The sequence below is a fragment of the Triturus cristatus genome, chromosome 6, assembly GCF_964204655.1.
Source record: "Triturus cristatus chromosome 6, aTriCri1.1, whole genome shotgun sequence".
Classification (NCBI taxonomy): Eukaryota; Metazoa; Chordata; class Amphibia; order Caudata; family Salamandridae; genus Triturus; species Triturus cristatus.
In genome coordinates this window covers 905,991,312-905,997,311 of record NC_140589.1, presented here as the reverse complement: position 1 = coordinate 905,997,311, position 6,000 = coordinate 905,991,312, and positions in this window count along the sequence as shown.

The window sequence follows — 6,000 nt, the reverse complement described above, 5'->3', positions numbered from 1 at the left end:
GTAAACCAAGCTGCTTGACATTCCTTCGAGATTTGGCCTGAAGTCTGCTCTCCATAGCTACCACTAGGAGAGCTTTCAATAAAGGTTTTCTTTAACCTAATCATCAATAAGGGTCGTTTGGACTGGTGGAAGGTGCCCACTTTAACCAGTGGACAGCATATACCAGGACAACTTCTCACAATGTGCTCCATATATTATTTGATGTATTGAATTGCCGACCAGGCTCAAGTTTGGAGCACCAAATTCCTTAGGGGATTGACACAGCTCCTGTTTCATCTAGAGAAGTGCTTTGTATTTCTTGATTTGGCATAAGATTTACTAAGTTTCCATGCAATGCAGTGCAGTAACCAAAGTTGCTGTGCTGTGTTGCGTGAAAGAACGAGAGCAGAGGAGCATTATATTTACCAACATATAGTGCTATTGCTTGCTCCTTTAGACCTAGCGCACTTAAGGCTGCCTTTTACATACTTTGTTCCAATTTTACACCTGCCTCAAAGAATAGTAGTTATTTTAAACAAACCCATGCCTCCCAATGTTAGTAGATAGGGATGTGTACTGATATTGAATGGATTTGTGAGAAAAACACAAAGTTGGTTGCATGGGAATGCCAATGTACCACCCACGGCACAAACCTTGATGCAAAGTAGTGCAAAGTAGTGCCTAGCGCTAGTTTGCATTACTTTAGGGCTAGATTGTACTTGAAAGTAACTCCCAACACAATATATTGTGCTCTCTCATCAATTTGATGCAAATCTAGTTTGACATGGAGAGACTGCCTCAAACATGTCCACCTCTCTCCCTGTGCAGGTTGTATGCGTGCAGGCGCCCAAACTTGAACTGCACCATGTCAACTCAGAATGCATGCACTGACCTTCACTACACCCTCTAAGGATGTAAGGTTATGAAAGCATATTGATGCTAGCAATTTATGTAGCAGATAGGATTCCTGGGTGATAGTGAAGGATAGTCATGCTAGGCTGCAGACATTGAACACCATAAACTGCCTTGGGTTTAGCCATACTATCCCGAAAGCTCACAGATGCAGATGGCAGGAGCAGTCAGCAGCGATGCATGAGATTTAATGGTCTATACAGTTTAAAATCACCTAAGCATGTAAGACATTGAGCACTCCGACATGGATGATAGACGCAGTGTTGGAAGTGCAATTCCAGGGCCAGAAGCAATGGTAGAGAATAATGAAGCCAGGAATCTATATAATAATTAATAATCATAATTTCTATTTCTAAAGCGCGAGTATATCACCCCCTTAAGGGTTTCAAGACGATGGGGGCTGTCGGGGAGATTAAGTCAGCTATTGCCCAGAGTCACGTGGTTCTGAGCTGAGCTGCTACCGGTGCCACTGATCGAACCGCGAACCCTGCGCTCCCGAGTCAGCCGCTCTGGCCGTTGCACTGCTCCAGCATGGAGTGCAAAATCCCTCCCTCCGTCACAGACCAAAAATCTCACAAACATACACTATCCATACATTCGCTGGTGGGGCCCATAACACAAACATTCACTCACCATCAATCTGTGTTTCTTAGAAGGCGAATATCTTCCAAACGCTGGCATGAAAGGAAATACCACTTTTTACCCTAATGAGTGACAAATCTATTCAACCTTCTGATACTCATTAGGCCCTTAACTTCACCTTTAGTATTCCTCTCATAAATCAGGATGGATCAGTTAGTTGCAGGTTTAGATTGATTTCTAATTCTCTAATTAACCTTTTCGTTAACACATTTTCAATTAATAAACAACCCAACTCATTTCTGTAGTTATTCAATTTCAATCTTTATCTAAATAATGCAAATTAAATTGTTCATTTAATCAAGTTGCCATTCATATTTACCTATTCTGGCTAATTGTCGTCCTCTATGTCAAATCTGGCAGTCTCGCAAATCTATGCCAATCAAATTTAGTAAATTCAGTTCATCAGGAGTTTGGGCATTAATTCAGTCCGTCAAAGATTCAAGGAAACAGCTTTCCTGCAGTGTCACCGTCCTCTCCGTCAGCATAACGTCAGGAAATCGAGAAAGGCCAGAAACGAACCCGCACCAACCTCTCTATTCTACCATAATTTATAGTAAAATCATTGACAAATTGTAGCAAAAACGGGTCTTCAAATGTTCTGATTGGTCAATCAAAATCATCTGACAGGATTCCCACCAAAATAATGTCTCTGAGGTCATTATTCTTGCTTGTTCCGGTTATTAGAAGCACATTATTGTTTTTTCTGAAAAGCTGGCTTGCTTCTCGGGATAACCTTGAAGGGTACAGTCTGGTTAGGGTCATGACGAGGCCACTGTAGCTGGCATCAGCGCAGGCGCACTTCACCCAAGCCTCGTTCAGCGTCGACAGTCGGATTAAGTACCAGAGGCAGCCATTATGTGGCAGGCCCAAATGGTCAACTTAAGCAAAGGAAACACAAAACGTAATTAATACATAGAAATGACTAATTAATTGTTATTCCCTCACTAATACCCATTTGTGTGTGTATTTATCTAGCAATAAGCAACACTCAAGCGAGTTTATACTTACAAATCAAAGCACAAATCACGAATGCATCACAAAAGTGACATATATCATGCAATATTCTAATTGTCTATCATTAATATGCATACAGAATTTAGTATATGATTTAATAAAGTCATGCAAAGCAATCCCACGTGTAATTCAGTCATTAATAAGGTTGATTAGTTATTTCCACTTCAATCCATTAATTTGATTATAATTAATTAATTAATCTAATTAATAAACATGCAAATGGGGTGGGTATACACATTGTTTGCATTACCCGCTCCAGCAGCACCACACCTAGAAAGAAAGAGCACAAGGGACTCAAGTGAGAATAACCATGCCAATGAGTCGGCAGGCACATGACCTGCACAGCAAAAGTGAAAACAAAAGGGCACACTCTTCTTTTGGCGATTCTGCCTTGTCTTCCACTGAGTCTGCCAGCAGGGCTGCTTCATCAATAACCTCCAGTGATGTTATAGTACCGCCAGTGCAGACATTTACATCTCCTCCCATTCGCACATGCCTCTTACCTCCCCACACCAGCTCCTCCTTCGGCTGTTTCTGGTAGTGTGAGACCTCCTCACTCCTCTCCACTGACACCCCTTCTGTCCTTATGCAGGTTACATTGGACTTACGTGGGGCCAGTAAAACGCCTGTTCGTTTGAGAGTAAGCATGAGTTTTGTATGATTGGAGGTGGTAATCAAGACATTCTGAGGTAGGGTGACCAGAATTTGAAAGTCAAAAACCGTGACATTTCACAAAAATAGAAGAAGGACTACAATTTTACTTAAAGAGAGTGCACAGGATGATAGCTCCTCAGCAGAGATTGATAGAACAGGCAGTAAGAACATATATAGAATGCAATTTTTAAACCCAGTAGCTTGCCTGTTAATTAAATTGCTTTCTTGAAACAATTGCTAACTATCCCTGCTTTGTAAAACATAAAAAGCACCTCCTGCCGTTTTCAGTCGACCCCTCTCTAAAAACCGGGACATGAGCTAAATTTTCTGAAATCTGCCAGGACAGCTGGTGAAAACCTGACCGTCCAGGAAGCCTCGTCACCCTATTCTGAGGTGTCTCACTACTACCTTTATTCTTGACTGTATGTCGTATCCTTTCCACTATCCCCCGGACTCGTGAAAGCATTGGACAAGACCTTAGCCCATGCCTATGGGCTTAAGATACCGGGCGCGACCTTAAGGCTTGACTTGCTCTCACATCCCCTGTCTACACAGCAATGTCTTTTGGGTCTGGGTGAAGGACACTGCCTTCCTCCATATCGTCAGCCCACTGTACCTCCAGCAGATTCCGCGGACCATGGTTTCCAGCACAAAGCATGTTTTCCAATGGGCTCTTACAAAAGCGTGTGACCTTTGGCACATCCTGAGCCTAGAACTCAGCTCACTGGTCTGTGATTTTTTTTTTAAATTTCAGAAATGACTCCCTCGAGGTGTGAAGTGTTTTTGTAATACACCCAGTGGTCGAAGTGGGTGGGATCGGCAGGGCACGGCATGCCCCTACTTCTTTAAGGGCATATTATCAAGCCAGGCGATAAAATTATCGTCGCTTTAGCGGCAGAAAACTGCCACTAAAACGGCGATAATGGGCTTGGTAATATGCTCTATGGAATTCCCATAGAAGCCCATGTTAGATGTGAAGGACATCTAACATGGGCTTCAATTGGGATTCCATAGAGCATATTATCAAGCCCATTATCGCAGTTTTAGCGGAAGTTTTCTGCCGCTAAAGTGGCGATAATGTTATCGCCTGGCTTGATAATATGCCCCTTAATTTCATAGAGTGTGTTCCCCTACCTTCTTATTTTAAACATGCCTCCCTGACGGTAGACATCACCAAGACCGATAGTTAAGGCTCGGCTTTTGGGGACTGGAGGAACGGGCAGCGAAGGCAAAGGACTCTGTCTTTTCCTTCATGCCCAGTGAAGACAAGGACAGTGCCCAGTTCTCCTGCCGCTCTCTTTGTTCCCTCTCTTTGTGTCTCGCTCCTCCTCATTTAGTGAAAACCGAGACTTCAAGAAACAGGTATTATGTTCTCTTTGCTCCTTTCACTAATTTGCTCCACTGTGAAATGGATCCAAAACAGAAAAACACCTTTGCTGGAAACGAAGTCTTTTTCTGACATTTTTCAATTTCTGCATGCAGCCTCAGGGTGGAGAGAAAAAAAATATTCAAAATATAAAAATTAACTAACTAAAGCAAGACAGAGTGGTGGCAAGGTGGCTAGATTGTTTTATTCACAACTAAACACATTAGCACCACTTCACAGTGTTTGCCAGTGAAGCGCTGTTGGAAAACGAGGCAGTATCTCTGAGGCCTGCACAAATAACATGACTGCATTTGTCCTTCATTGGGAACCAAACACCCAATTGTAGCGCCTGGCTCTCAGAGGGTAGCGTTGCAGAGCAGTCTGAGGCTTACTCAAGGGAGGTGGTGTGGGCTAGTAATCGCCATTTGCAGGTGCGCAGAAATAACACTCAATAATTGATTGTCCAGTCTGTACTTTGCTTTATAAAAGTAAGAGTACATTTATTAAACACACACACTACTCAATACTATGCACCAATTTACAAATATACATAAGCTGTTGGAATTACTTTGTGACATTGCATAACATCTCCACCCCTCCCTCAGAGGGGTGGGGTCTAGTACCACCACTCCCATGTATGCACATCATCTTGTCCCCAAATGCAGGTAGTTGAACCTAACCTGGAGCGAGGGCCCTGCGTACTGGCATCATCCCAGCGGAGACCCACCCCGTTACCTCAACAAGCATTTAAAATAGGCAAACCTGCCCTGGTGACACACAACCCTGACTGAGCATTTCCTACTGACTATGAAGTATACACCTCTACATCTTAAGGGCTAGCAGTCTGGGTTCTTCACCAAAGCGCAGCAGCAAGAATACATGTTTAGGCATCACTTGAGAATGGCAGTACTCATCACATTTGTGGATCATTAGAATGCATTGCAATTACAGCCCCTAAAGGCATCACATATGAATCACAGGATTGCACATATACAGCCAGACACCCTAGCAGGAATGTCTGGCATCATAACCCGACTTTGCTTATGACATCACCTTACACAGATATTCCACATTACACATGTGACCTCCACTCCCTCGAAAAGAAATAACATTTGTAAATGCAGTTCTGGTGCAATTACACCTCTTCACTTCCAGGGGATGCCTTTCTTCATACATTTCCAACTCAACATTTCACTCCTTGAGACAGTCATTATAGCACTTCTCACTCCACTTCCAGCTGCAGAACAAAAGTTCCATCCCAAAAAGAGTTAACATGCTGGCTGAGCCCTTGAGAGGTTATCTCTTCAGTGTCCCCAGTGACTTAGGTGGGACTCCCATTTTCATGCTGGGGGGGAGACTGCGCTTCTCCAGCAGCTACCCCTGCACCTAGGCACTCACTTGGTGGCGACCCCATTCTCCTGGGACCACCACAA